General features: G+C 42.8%; 1 protein-coding gene across 1 annotated transcript in view; it reads right to left on the bottom strand.

Moving 5' to 3' along the window:
- Positions 1–13009, bottom strand: part of LOC126424680 (uncharacterized) — a 454138-nt gene extending 441129 nt beyond the window's left edge. The window contains exon 1 of the mRNA XM_050087408.1: positions 11806–13009. The gene's annotated coding sequence lies outside the window, so the exon portion shown is untranslated. The remainder of the gene's footprint in view (positions 1–11805) is intronic.
- Positions 13010–15872: the final 2863 nt, after the last annotated feature.

The following is a 15872-nucleotide window of genomic DNA, read 5'->3' on the forward strand; positions in this document are numbered from 1 at the left end:
AGCTCGCCACGGCTGACTAGCCTCAACCACATAGTTGTTTTGAACACAACGGTTGTCTTACCTGCCTCCGACCGTACGTCTATTTTACACAAACGACTTTCAGCTAAAAACAGCCTAATCGTGGTATGATGCGCGTCACGTAGGGATGAGAAAAACAGACCGGTAAAAATCGATGATGGTATTTTAGTTCCGAATAACCGGTATTTTTCGGTATTCGTTTGATCTCGGTTATAACAGATGTTTTTCTTATTTTGCGCTTATAACCATATTTACAAAAAAAAGAAAAAATACAGAAAATACCAACTAGCCACAGCAGCCATACCAAAGCATCTTTTTAAAAAACGAGTAATTTTTATCCTTAAAATTTCCATTGCTTTGAAAGGCTGTGTCATCACAGAAAATGGGGAAAGCGATCAGTGCTATTTTAATAACAATGGCGACAGATATTAGCAACAAACATGAGCCGTGGCGCCATTAAGTTAGTAAACTGCCCTGTCTGGCGGCACTAGTTGTAAGGGTAGTATCGACTGCCCCTCTTGTGGTCCCGTTGCGAATATCTGTGAGGAAGAGTTGGTATCTGTGGGCTGTGTCCTCAGAAGCTCTTTGCTTGCCGATATAAATACGGGTTCGATGGCCCGAGAAAGGAAGCACCATGTTTGGGAGTTGGAGGTAGCGCCGCGACAAGAGGCGGTCACGAGGTCCGAGCGGCCGAAGCCACGAGCTGCGCAAGGAGGACCTGTGTACAGGAAGGATACCGGAGTACTTGACCGGAGTCAGCATCGACTGCAAGCAGCAGGCCAACATCCCGTCGACTGGTTGGCAACATTCGTGTCGGACGACCGCTCGTGGCCTGGCTGTCCTTTTCTAAAATCCTGAATGAGATTTTCACTCTGCAGCGGAGTGTGCGCTGATATGAAACTTCCCGGCATATTAAAACTGTGTGCCCGACCGAGACTCGAACTCGGGACCTTTGCCTTTCGCGGGCAAGTGCTCTACCATCTGAGCTACCGAAGCACGACTCACGCCCGGTCTCACAGCTTCACTTCTGCCAGTATCTCGTCTCCTACCTTCCAAACTTTACAAAAGCTCTCCTGCGAACCTTGCAGAACCAGCACTCCTGAAAGAAAGGATATTGCGGAGACATGGCTTAGCCACAGCCTGGGGGATGTTTCCAGAATGAGATTTTCACTCTGCAGCAGAGTGTGCGCTGATATCAAACTTCCTGGCAGATTAAAACTGTGTGCCCGACCGAGACTCGAACTCGGGACCTTTGCCTTTCGTGGGCAAGTAGAGCACTTGTCCGCGAAAGGCAAAGGTCCCGAGTTCCAGTCTCGGTCGGGCACACAGTTTTAATCTGCCAGGAAGTTTCTTTTCTAAAATGTTCAAATGTGTGTGAAATCTTATGGGACTTAGCTACTAAGGTCATCAGTCCCTAAGCTTACACACTACTTAACCTAAATTATCCTAAGAACAAATAGACACACCCATGCCCGAGGGAGGACTCGAAACTCCGCCGGGACTATGCCCTCTTCTACCAGGTTTTCATCTTCACTACTCAGTAACCGCCGCGACGCAGCTTGGATCCATGGAGCTACTTGCTGAGAAAGGGGAGCAACTTTCTGTAATCCTCGTGATGATTGGTGTCATTGTCTACCCGACGTCCTAATTATTTTCTGGTTTGCATCCGACCCTCGGAGTTTTACTCGGTCAGCTCTTTGGTCGTAAATATAGGCCGTAGTATTGTACTAAGACACTGGTTGTCGCTTAAAAAATTGTTCTGATATTATATTGCCCTTCCTTTCTAGTTTATACCCGATCATTAATGATTTAATGAATCAACTCCTGGTCGGAAATACAGTCGGAACAATTGCACCAAGGCACAGGTTGCCGTTAAACAAACAGGCGTCTTGTGGTTAGATTTAGATGTTAACCGGTTCAATTCCTTGATTGTAATTGCATTTGAGATAATCTGAACTAAGTGTGGTACTAACTTTTGCGTTCCTGGCTTTGAAAGACCGTGTCATTTTTCGTGTATTTTTAACTGGATCTTGTGGTTCCGCCGAGTGAGTTCTCCTGTAGTAAGCGCTCATACGTAATGTTTTAAAACGCACCTTCAGAGCGGACCGCAGAATTGAGAAGCAGTTTAACTTTTGTCATGTTAACAGCCAACTGTCACAAGGACTGTTGTCAGAATAAGACTGTCCAAAGGGACGCGTTGGGATCCTGTCGCCTCTTGGTTGCTGATTGAAACGAAAAGGTTGCTCGCTTTGAAGCAAGCCTTCTCATTGTCATAACTGTTTCCCGATTTGTTCAATCTCTAAGCGTAGGTGCGCATCTTAACCCCCGAACCTTTCGACATACAGTTTCCAAATAAAAAAAATTACGTCATTTGTTTGCGTAATTGAAACCCTCTTGTCATCAATATTAGTTATATGTTTTCAGGTGTTGCAGAAGGGCATTTAATATGTGTCCAGCGCGGTAGTAAACACCGCTGTTTCACCCGATAACGGGCGCGCTGGAGGTCTCAGTCCTTGTAATTAGTGTCATGTTGTTCTTGTTTCGATTTCTCTTGTAAGATCTTATTCATTTCACAAATTTGTTTATTTGTAAAGAAAAGAAATTTATGATTATATATTGTTAGGTAAACAGGTTGTGCGAAAAGAAAGTTACATTGGTGGGTCCTCCCTTCCACGTTTCCCTTAATACCAGTAAATATCACATCTCAAAACACATGGCATCAGAATTCGTACATCGCTGCTCAGACAATAATGTACCTGTTAGCGTGAGTTGTGGCCTATTGGATGGTATACTTGCCGCATCTCGTCTATACGGTAGTTGTGGCGAAACAAGCGATGATGGTTGATTTGGGGGCAGGGGACCAAACAACGAGGTCATCGGTCCCATCGCGTTAGGTGTGGAGATCGGCCGTGCCCTTTCAGAGGAACCACCCCGGCCGGCACTTGCCTGTAGCTATTTAGGGATGTCACGGAAAACCTAAATCAGGATGGCGGGACGCGGGTTTGAACCGTCGTCCTCGCGAATGCGAGTCCAGTGTGCTAACCACTGCGCCACCTCGCTCGGTTAAGCGCTGTTTCATTTGAGATGCACAGAGAGGACTTAACACAGTTCACTGCTACTAGCGCCACGTCTTCACAACGCGCCCTTGCGTAGCATACAAGTAATGCGCCATAATCTAAGGATGAAATTAAAAATTAAAGTAACCTTCCCGAACATTGTAAACATATGCTTCAATACATTAATATTAAAATTGTTAAATCTCAGAGTGATTTGATGAATATGATTTCCTAAATAAAACATTTTAAATAAAAAAAAACAAGTGGCGCTAAAATAATAAAGCTAGAAAGCCAAAAATTGTTCAGAATGTGGAAATGTATGTAAAAATCAACTGTTACAAGTCTGAACTTGATCGGAGCAATAATCTGGTTAAAATCGGAGTTTTTTTTACGAAAAACTGAAGGCGCTAAATATTAGACTCAGAACGGTGAAAATTCGTTTGAAGCTTCAGTTTTATATAAAAACATTAACTTTATTACCCATTTTCCTGCCCCTAATAGTTTTCGAGTAATTTACTGAAAACTAAATTTGGAACCAAAACGGCCTTATTTGCAATGGATTAAGTATCGTTTATATGAATGGTAGAAAGTTCTCATTACAGCACTTGATTACGTCTATTATATAACACAGCTATAACAAGTTTCAAGACTTCGATATAAAGCCGGCCGAAGTGGCCGTGCGGTTAAAGGCGCTGCAGTCTGGAACCGCAAGACCCCTACGGTCGCAGGTTCGAATCCTGCCTCGGGCATGGATGTTTGTGATGTCCTTAAGTTAGTTAGGTTTAACTAGTTCTAAGTTCTAGGGGACTAATGACCTCAGCAGTTGCGTCCCATAGTGCTCAGAGCCATTTGAACCATCTGAACTTCGATGTAAATACCAGTTAATATAAGATCTCTTAAAGTTGTAGTTCAGAGGTCATGTTCTACCGTCGGTTCCGTTCTAAAAATTCTAGACGCCACAGTTTCAATGCAGTCGAGCTAAAACTTTTTCTGTACTTAAAGCTAACTTCACTTCATTCATAAAAAATTACGAAGATTCTAAATTAATTAATGAAAGTGTTATAAAACAATACGAGAAAGAGGCCATTCAGAGGCTGCTACCGGGCCGTACAGCAGATGACGGCAGGCGCTCCCTTCGGCCATCCGCTGCGCCCATATACACACATCAAAAAAAAAGTTTTGCATCACCTCTGTTCCGAGAGTTTCGGAACCTGTACATAAAATTGGAATAGAGAGCAACATAAACACAATTTCCACCCTTTTTATTGCTCATGAAAACCACACATTCCATATTGTACCACCATACAGCGAGACCTTCAGAGGTGGTGGTCCAGATTGCTGTACACACCGGTGCCAGTCGCACGTCATCTTGCGTTGATGCATGCCTGTATTCGTCGTGGCACACTATCCACAAGTTCATCAAGGCACTGTTGGTTCAGATTCTCCTCAATGGCGATTCGGCGTAGATCCCTCAGAGTGGGGTCCGCAGCTCGTGGTCGTGCGGTAGCGTTCTGGCTTCCCGCGCCCGGGTTCCCGGATTCCATTCCCGGCGGGGTCAGGGATTTTCTCTGCCTCGTGATGACTGGGTGTTGTGTGATGTCCTTAGGTTAGTTAGGTTTAAGTAGTTCTAAGTTATAGGGGACTGATGACCATAGATGTTAAATCCCATAGTGCTCAGAGCCATTTGAACCATTTGAACCTCAGAGTGGTTGGTGGGTGACGCCGTCTATAAACAGCCCTTTTCAATCTATCCCAAGCTTTTCGATAGGGTTCATGTCTGGAGAACATGCTGGCCACTCTAGTCCAGCGATATCGTTATCATGAAGGAAGTCATTCACAAGATGCGCACGATGGGGGCGCGAGTTGTCGTGCATCAAGACGAAAGCCTCCCCAATATGCTGCCGATATGGTTGCACTATTGGTCGGAGGATGGCATTCATGTATCGTACAGCCGTTACGGCGCCTTCCACGACTACCAGTGGCATACGTCGGCCCCACATAATGCCACCCCAAAACAGCAGGTAACCTTCACCTTGCTGCACTCGCTGGACAGTGTTGTTGGGCCCATATGTACCACGCTGCATTGTGCCGTGGTTGCAAAGTTGGACCTCGCCATGGACGTCGGGAGTGAAGTTGCGCATCATGCAGCCTATTTCCAAAGTTTGAGTCATAAAACGATGTCCTGTGGCTGCAAGAAAAGGATTATTCAACATGGTGGCGTTGCTGTTTGGGTTCCTCCGAGCCATAATCCGTAGGTAGCGGTCATGCACTGCAGTAGTAGCCCTTGGGCGGCCTGTGCGAGGCATGACATCGACAGTTCCTGTCTCTCTGTATCTCCTACATGTCCGAACATCACTCCGAGACGCCTGGACACTTCCCTTCCTGGCACAAAGTAACAATGCGGACGCGATCGAACTGCGGTATTGCCTGCTTAGACATGATTGAACTACAGTCAACACGAGCCGTTTACCTCCTTCCTGGCCGGCCGCTGTGGCCAAGCGCTTCTAGGCGCTTCATGCAGAACCCCGCTCCTGTACGACCGCAGGTTCGAACCCTGCCTCGGGCATGGCTGTGTGTGATCTCCTTAGGTTAGTAAGGTTTAAGTAGTTCTAAGTCCAGGGGACTGATGACCTCAGATGTTAAGACCCTTAATGCCTAGAGCCATTTGAACCAAGCTCATTTAAACCAATCTAACAACTGCGCTATGCGCTTGTTTTATATACAAGTGAAGGGCGCACCAGTGTTTAAGAAGGGTAGTAGGAGTAATCCATCGACCTATATCATTGACGTCGGTTTGCAGTAGGGTTTTGGAGCGTAGACTGTGTTCAAACATTATGAATCACCTCGAAGGGAACGATCTATTGATACGTAATCAGCATGGTTTCAGAAAACATCTTTCTTGTGCAACGCAGCTAGCTCTTTATTCGCACGAAGTAATGGCCGCTATCGACAGGGGATCTCAGGTTGATTCCGTGTTTCTGGATTTCCGGAAGGCTTTTGACACCGTTCCTCACGAGCGACTTCTAATCAAGCTGCAGGCCCATGGGGTATCGTCTCAGTTGTGCGACTGGATTCGTGATTTCCTGTCAGGAAGGTCGCAGTTCGTAGTAATAGACGGCAAATCATCGAGTAAAACTGAAGTGATATCAGGTGTTCCCCAGAGAAGCGTCCTGGGACCTCTGCTGTTCCTGATCTATATAAATGACCTGGGTGACAATCTGAGCAGTTCTATTAGGTTGTTCGCAGATGATGTTGTAATTTACCGTCTAGTAAGGTCATCCGAAGACCAGTATCAGTTGCAAAGCGATTTAGAAAAGATTGCTGTATGGTGTGGCAGGTGGCAGTTGAAGCTAAATAACGAAAAGTGTGAGGTGATTCACATGAGTTCCAAAAGAAATCCGTTAGAATTCGATTACTCGATAAATAGTACAATTCTCAAGGCTGTGAATTCAACTAAGTACTTGGGTGTTAAAATTACGAACAACTTCAGTTGGAAAGACCACACAGATAATATTGTGGGAAAGGCGAGCCAAAGGTTGCGTTTCATTGGAAGGACACTTAGAAGATGTAACAAGTCCACTAAAGTGACAGCTTACACTACACTCGTTCGTCCTCTGTTAGAATATTGCTGCTCGGTGTGGGATCCTTACCAGGTGGGATTGACGGAGGACATCGAAAGGGTGCAAAAAAGGGCAGCTCGTTTTGTATTATCACGTAATAGGGGAGAGAGTGTGGCAGATATGATACGCGAGTTGGGATGGAAGTCATTAAAGCAAAGACGTTTTTCGTCGCGTCGTGATCTATTTACAAAATTTCAGTCACCAACTTTCTCTTCCGAATGCGAAAATATTTTGTTGAGCCCAACCGTCATAGGTAGGAATGATCGTCAAAATAAAATAAGAGAAATTAGAGCTCGAACAGAAAGGTTTGGGTGTTCGTTTTTCCCGCGCGCTGATCGGGAGTGGAGTGGTAGGGAGATAGTATGATTGTGGTTCGATGAACCCTCTGCCAAGCACTTAAATGTGAATTGCAGAGTAATCATGTAGATGTAGATGTAGATATAGATTTCGAATGAAAAAAGCATGTTTTACTTAAATATATATCTTTATCTTTTAAGGTAATTTTCTACTGATGGAACTGAAAATGCCCCTTTCAAAAATTGAAATGAGTAACTTGGACAATACGCAAAATACGACGTTTTCCGGGAACAAACACATGACAATAGTTAAAATTTCAGTAATGAATTAATACGATGGCCGATTACTATTCTCCAATCCGTTCATGCCGGCCGCTGTGACCAAGCGGTTCTAGGCGCTTCAGTCCGGATCCGCGCTGCTGCTTCGGTCGCTGGTTCGAATCCTGCCTTGGGCATGGATGTGTGTGGTGTCCTTAGGTTAGTTAGGTTTAAGTAGTTCTAAGTTCTAGGGGACTGATGACCTCAGATGTTAAGTCCCATTGTGCTCAGAGCCATTTGAACCATTTTTGAATCCGTTCATAAATAATCGTTCTGTAATGGGCTCATCTGTAATTTTACTCATTTCATTAGAAATCAATATCATTCAGAATACTACGAATCTTTTAGAAGCCACAGAACGTCCTAGCAATCTTGTTTCTAGAAAAATCGTTACCTGAAAACTAAACATTTTATTACCAGTCTTACGGTACGCTGATATATGGGTTCCACAACCGAATATCAGGAAAAAATAAAAAGACATGTTGTAACCGAGACTAAAGAAGTACCGAGAAATAGCGGTTATTCAGAACTAAAGTCCCGGTATCAGTTTTAAGTGGTCGGTGTTTTTCCCGTCGCTACTCTGCCATCGCGCAAAAAACCACTTCTGTTGTCTTTCTGGGAAGGTAATGTTCTAGTGAAGCGCAGGTAATTTGTCGCGCAAAAATCGATGATAAATTGCACTTTTAATTTGTGAAAAATCTGGTTCTGATGCGTTACAATGCAAAACGATACGTGCAGAGCTGCTAGTGTTACGGCATGTAGGTAAGCGGCATCACAGTCTAAAGACTAAGTGCTATCTACAGAGAAAGACACATCTGATGAGCCGAAATAAATTAATCTTTGCTCCGACGTCTCGTCGACGAATACGTTATTACAGACGGAGCACAAAGTCGGACTGGGGAAGGTCGAGGAAGGACATCGGACGTGTTCTTTAAAAGGAACCATCCCAGTCCGGAGCGCTTTGGGGAACTCGTGGAAATCTTGACGGCAGATCGTGGATTTCTGGCAGGGATCTCCATAACACGAATAAAGGTTCTTAACGTCTGTAACATAACATGTCGTCCAGTCCAACCAATAAGAAACACCTAATGAGCGCCAACGAAAAGATGGACTACCGCACTGACAAGGAGGTGACCCCATCAGTGAGATCGACTTTTTCAAAAAATGGTTCAAATGGCTCTGAGCACTATGGGACTTAACATCTGAGGTCATCAGTCCCCTGGACTTAGACTACTTAAACCTAACTAACCTAAGGACATCACACACATCCATGCCCGAGGCAGGATTCGAACCTGCGACCATAGCGGTCGCGTGGTTCCAGACTGAAGCGCCTAGAACCGCTCGGCCACACTGGCCGGCCATCGACTTTTTGAAACTACCTATACGGTGATGTAGGTTACCACACACTATAGCCATTCACCCTGGTGGGCTCTAGTGTGCGAGTAATACATAAAAAATAAATAAAAATCACGAGACAGTACTAAAATGGACAAGGAAAAATAAAAAGAAAAGTGAATTATGCTTGCATAAGTCGGAAATTATCCGAATTTTTTTTCCAAGCACGACGGAAATTAACTCGAGCTGCAGTACCACTATTTGTCATTTCCCAAAGACGTGTGCACCATCTTTGATGATTGTCGATGAGACAGTACTCTGATCAGCCCAAACAAATCGTTTGTAATGCTAATACTCCGAAAACGATCTGTAAAATTTCAAGATATTTGGCAACTGCATGAAACTTTTTTCCTCTGTCCAAAGTACAGAATATCACGTAGTCATGTTAAGTCTAATTCGCAGACAGAGAACTGACGAGAATATTACGTGTCACCTTACAAGAGTAACCGAAGAATGGAAAGAAGATTGAAAAAGAAGACGGACAAATAGTGTTGAGGAATCGCTTAAGTTATGAAATAAAATGGATTAGAGAAACGTTTGACGTGTATTCGAATGTTGCTCGAAATCATGGAGAGCAACTGAGGTGCTCATACATTAATAGACCACTACCTGGAATTCCATCTGACACGTGTCCTCCCTCACTGTTTGAAATTCTACTATTATGACTTAAACACTGATTCTTAAATTCTCAGTTGGCACCTCATTTTCTGTATCTGAAGGGGCATCATGTTTTTATCTAATTTATTTCATTCAATTATTTTTAGACACACCATTTCACAAACAATTTCTCAGTTTCTTTTCATTTTCAAGTTTTGTTCAATAAGAATGAAGTATATTATACTTATGTATTGATGGCGATGTATCGGTAATCGAGGTGGCCAACAAAGACAATCAGACATCTACAAAAAGATAAGTTCATTCACAAAACGTACACTTAGTAATTCAGATGTACATAATTTTGAAGTGCTGTAAAGTATTTCTGTGGTGCTGAGCTATATACAATGAGAATAATGTTCTTCATAGAAACACATACTCTTGTATGCTGATACAGTCAGGTAAGGTATTGTAACGAATAATGCTTAATAGCTAGTAATTCCAACTGCACTTTTTAACCGAGTATAACGAAGAAAGGAGAAGAAAGACAAAACAGAATGAATAGTAGCCAATAGCACTGGTCTTATGTGCTATTATCAAGCAGAAAAAACTAGAAAAATTTGCAACAGGTGTCGGAGCTTGAAAAAAAATATCTACAGGAAAAAATAAAAAACTTAAGTAATATAACTCAGTGGTAAGATCGGACAATTTTTATGTGAATGTGAATTTTTAACGATATATTAGGAACATAATGAGTGTAATACGAACTACAGACGGTTGGAAAATGAGAAGCAATGAGGAGATGTACCGAAATGTACAGAAAAATAGGACATGAAGGCAAAGCAAGGGTTAATCTTGTTTGGACACAGAGAAAAGGTTAACGATGGAGAACTCCTGTGGTTGTGTAAAAAGCAAACAGCAATACCATGCATTACAGAAATGGAAAGACACTAGAAACAACTTTAATGAATCAGAAATAATAGCAAGAATCTCTTTTTAACAATAAAATAATTAATCTAGAGGGCTTTCAAAGCAGAGGAATTAAGAAAAAATAAGTAGCATTTGACAGAAGAAAGAAAAAGACAAGTGGTGGAGATGTTGGTGCACTCGAGAAACTGGAAACGACGAAGAGGAACTGAAGTTGTTACTTGTCATAACTGATCAATACAAAGATAAAATATATAATGATACATAGCAGAAATAAACTAGAAAAATTTGCAACATTACATACGAGCTTCACAAAAAATATCTACAGCAAGAAATGCATATACAGAAATACAAAACTTAAGCAATATAACTCGGTGGCAAGACCGTAGTTTTTATGTGAATGTGAATTTTTAACGCAATATTGTAAGCAGGGACAGAACATAGCTGAAAGGCAAATTATCACAAATATAATGAGTGTAATACGAACTACAGATAGTTGGAAAATGAGAAGTAATGAGGAGATCTACTAAAACGTACAGAAAAACATAATATACCGGCGAAGCAAGGTTTAATCTTCTTTGGATGCAGAGATAAGATTAACGAAAGAGAATACCTCTATTTCTGGAAAAAGAAGTCAACAATAGCATGCATTACAGAAATAAGAAGACACTAGAAACAACTTCAATGTGTCGGAAATAATAGCAAGAATCTCTTTTAACAATAAAATAATGTAGGAGGCGTTCAAGGCAGAATAAATAAGAAATGAGTAGAATTGGACAGAAGAAAGGAAAGACGTGGGCAAGTTGGAGCACTCGTAAAATTGGAAGCACTCGTAAAATTGGAAACAACGAAGGGGAACTCAAGTTGTTACTTGATCCTTATTCATCAGTACGAAGATAAAAAATATATAATAATAATAATAATAATAGTAATAATAAGACATGATCTTGGGGATAAGCTCAGGTTTGAGGTACTTTTAGTGTATTATGTTACTGTAGATGCTACGAGAGATACTGCGGTTGGTTTAACTTTTGTCCTTTCCGCGACAGTGAGGCAATTAGCTCTGATGTGAGCCCACCATTGGTCTTGTATTTATTTGGGCAGCTTAAGCTGACATGTATCTCCGAAACACTCGCCTGAGAGTGGAACGGAGAGCTCCCGTGTCAGCCAACAAGGCTCTGGATTACGAAAACACAGTGGACCGGTCTTCCCGAACACGATTAAGTCATCAACGCCGCAGCGTGAAAAATTCATGACCCGAAAAGGAATATTTCACAGCGGCCCGAAACGTGCCGTGTTGTTCCGATGACTCGAGTAGGATGTGACGTACTCGGGCGGCTGCCTATAAGCCCCAAAAGAGATGGCACCACGGAATGACTTTCCGGCTGCGGTCGCGGTGTTATTTTGGTCAATAAATCCACCGACGGGATTACGATAGAGACTTTTTCTCCGTACGGACTTTTTATCTGTACAAATAAGGTGCTAAATTAGGCGATAATGTTAAAGAAAGCGGGCGAGATAGCCTCGCCCGACTATTACGTTTGATTTGTACGATCAAAGCTAGTGGCTGTGCTCACCTACCTGTTTAGGCTGGAGTGCGGCGGTGCGGAGCGCAGGAACGAAAACAAAACGAGAACCAATGGCAGCGGGCCCGTTTGTTGTCCGTTCTCGTCGGATTGATGGCTGTAGACGCACGCACTTTTCACACGCACCACACGCAGACAGTAGCGTTATTTGGGGAGGGAGTGGGGTGAGGACCGGTTGGAGGTGGAAGACGTCGAGGGGCGGAAATTATTCCACTCTCCTGTGGCAACTTTCCTTACGCGCGGAGGCGCTGGTTGCGCTTTAAAGGAAACGACGAGAGACCGTGAGAAGACGGCGGCAAGAAGAATGAGGCGACGAAGAAAGTGGAGCAAAAAGAAAAAAGGGGAAAAAAAAGAACTTGGCACAGCGAAGTCGAAGAACTGGGGCACACCCGTGTGAACGCGGCGGCACTGGGGCAGTAAACAGATGTCTGAGCGCCAAACACTGTGCGAAAAACAGTCGACGGCGTGTCCCATACGCGGCAGAGTCACTGTTCCCGGCGGAGAGTATTTTCGCTTTGCCGCATCCGTAGTCCTTTCTGTGCTGCTAGGTCCCGGACGCAGGTGAGAGGCCCTTGGTTCGAGGCGTTGTCCGTCCCAGACGCCGTCGACGTCCTGGTGAGTGTTGCGCACCGGGCGACGTCCCGCGCGGCACTGACTAGGGTCCAGTTGAAGCGCCGCACCTGTTGAGGCGGGTCGCGGCCGAGTCGATACTCTCGCAACAGGTTATCGACGCCGTCCGCGGGGCGTCGATGCAGTGTATCGAGGTATATCGTCGGTAGACTGGAGGGAAGGGGGGAAAATCTGGGGAAGGGTAGGGATGGGGGTGGGAAGAGGGGAATTAAAACAAAACGACTCGAGTGTCAATGGCCAGTGACACCTGTCGCGAATTTTCGATATATCGATAGCAGCACGGAAAAAGTCGAGGCATAACGAGGAGCCCGAAGAAAATTCCGTGTCAGCCTTTCGTGGTTACACCGTCTCAGTAAGGAATAAGTCGTTAATCACTTTATTCCGCTAATGTGGGTCTATGAAATATAGAAAAACAATAATTTGGGTCTGTTATTAAATGGTCCAAAAAGAATCGTTGTTTTAGTGGCACTTTCTGGGAGAATTAATATATATTTTATTTCTATATTACGACGCAGAACACTCTAAGCAATTGGGTAGAGGAGAATCGAACAAGACGACAGACTGCCGACTGGAAACCCAAAGGGAATTCCGTGTTAGCCTTTCGAACTTATACCACACTTATACAGAGTGAGGGGTTAATCCGTTCATTAATTTTATTTGGGACTCCATAAGATACAGAAAAATTAATTTAGGTCTATTAAGAAATGGTTAAGACGACCTGTTATTTTGACAGTACGTTCTAGTAAAAATAGTATTTAGTTTTTCGATATTAAGACGTAAAATATTATAAAAATTTACGAATCAGAAAATGAAATGAAAATATTGTGACATGCAAGGTACCAATGACATGAGAGGGCGAGATTGGGGATAGGGAAATCAAACAAAACGACAGAAAATTGTAGCGAATGACTGTGATGTAAGTTTCGATGGCAGCAGAGAAGAAATCGTGGTACAATACGGTACCTGAAGAAGATTTCGTGTAAGCTTTACGTCCTTATAACATACCTATAAGAAATAGGAAGTAGAACTCCATATCAGTCTGATCTGAGACTATCTACAATGCAGATCCATTACTTTAGGTCAGTTAATAAGTGGTTCAAAAAGTATGCGATCTTATGATTCATTCCAGCTAATGTAAACGACGGTGCGTTTTAGGCAAAACGTTGTAAATAACTTTAAAAATGAAAAAGTGTAAGGATAATATTGCGGAATTGTACAAGGTGTCGATGTAATGAATAGCACTGTGGAACATCCACCCAGTTGGCCGCCTTGTCTTAAGGGCAGTAGACCAAGGATGCGAACCCAGCGTCTATAATCGGTGTTTTCGAATGTAGCAGAATGTGAAATACGTGTGGTCTTGGCGAATACACTCAGAGGCTGCGATAACTAACAGCGGACCAACATGACAATAGTTAATTACATAAATTTCCCGTGTAGAGCTGTGGCTTACCGACGTGTCCCTGTAGCTTATGAGATAAAGTTGTCACTATCAGAGAAACGTAAAAAGGGAGATTTTTCATTATCTCGTCCCAGAACGATTCTCGATATGTCGATCTCGAGATAGTTTTCACTGCGCTGTACGGTAAAAAAATTTCATGTCCACCGCCCGGTTCATATCGAGCACTAATTTCACAAGGATCTGATAACCATTATTGCAGTATCATATGTTACATACAAATGTGAAGTTATAGAAAACGCTTTTTCTAAGGGTGAATCTTTGTCAATATGAGTGTTCTGCACTAAGCCAGGTACAATATACATACACTAGGACACACTATAAAACTATTCGTGTATTGTCGCTGGGATCTACTGATGGTTTAGAAGTACACCAAGATTAATGACTGTTCTAGTTACGGTAGTTGACACTTCAGCTTTTCGCAATGACAGATAAAAGTTTGGGTTATCAGCGCACCTCCAATACTGCTGTAACTATCGATAACTATATCGATTCCATACACACCAAATGATTGTGTGGGGATCACTTACCCATCACAGTTATTAAGAGTAAGCTCCTCTAGAGAAAAATATTATCCCATGCTTTGAAGCGACCTAGCTTCCAGGACTTAAATGCAGTTACTTTTTATGTTTTTTTATCCTTGTCAGGTACTGAGTTTACGACGCCCTTTCAGCAACAAGTGAGAGGAAAACGCGTATCACTGCCTCACACAAGAAATCTAGAAGCATGCGGAAGACGCTTGCGAAAGCAATGTAGACAGTATATTGCCAAAATTGAGTGTATGGTGATTTAGGAAATGGAGCACGTTTCTCGATTACAGATACATTCTGCGCGACACTTTTTACACAGCTGTAACTGTCGCTCACAATCGAGAAATGAGTGATTCAGCTGAAATGTTGCCAGTGTAGCGTGCAGCACCAGTATTTCATAGTACAGATGAAATACGAGACACACACGCACCGAACTGTGGTTACTAAAGCCGTCTGTCACCAAATAGTGACGTACGAATTATGAAATCACCATTAAGCGACGTTCTTGACTTTCTGACAAACACTGTAATACCAAGTCTCAAGTATGAGTGGAATATTCTAGTAATAGTAGAAATGGGGTTATTGTCTAGTGACACTAATTAGAAGGTTCTTATCATAAAAAGTAGATTCTTGGTGTGGCCTGTACAATGATCAATAGTTTCCTAGAGATTGCTTGCCGTTTTGATGCGCGGCTTAACTTCGGCGACTTCTTACTGAATGGCAACTGGTAAATATTCCAGATGGTATTAAGACGCAGCGTGTGTAAACTCTGAGTATGAAACAGCTTTGTCAAAAAAAAAAAAAAAATAACTGCTTTTCGTAATGGCAGACTAGTTCACAAAACTGCAGTCAAAACAAAACAAACAAATAAATAAATAAAATGTGGCACTACCAGTAGGGCGTATCGTTACAGACCTGTTAGTGACTGCGTTGATATGCAAAAATGAAACTGCTCTCTGGTACAGATCTGAAGTTTTCAACCGTTCTCACAGTACAGACAATGACCTTAGATAATCTACATAGAGAGTGAAAATATGTAAGTAGGCTGTATCCAGAAAATATCGAAACTGATGCGAAATGGTGAATGATTTTCTTTAGCCGAGTAACAATGAGGGCACGGAACTGGAGGAATGTACAAGCAGATCGATAATTTGTGGGTGCGTTATCTTTTCGAAAATATGGAAACTGAACTCACTTGGCTAATAACGAAAAATTTAACAGCCGTCACAGTGAACTAGAGCGATTTTACAGTATGGCTGACATCGCTGGAAAGTTCTCATACATCTGTAATATTTACCATAGAAGAGTGACTGTTTTTCGCCGCGAATCGTTGGTGATTGACGGTTTAATCGAAGGTGTCAGGGCGAACTACGCATTTAAGTTGTATTTTCTGTGAGTAGCATCAAAACGGTGTCTGAAAAGTGCATCCAGTCAACAATTGGATTT

This window comes from Schistocerca serialis, chromosome 10 (genome assembly GCF_023864345.2).
Source record: "Schistocerca serialis cubense isolate TAMUIC-IGC-003099 chromosome 10, iqSchSeri2.2, whole genome shotgun sequence".
NCBI lineage: Eukaryota > Metazoa > Arthropoda > Insecta > Orthoptera > Acrididae > Schistocerca > Schistocerca serialis.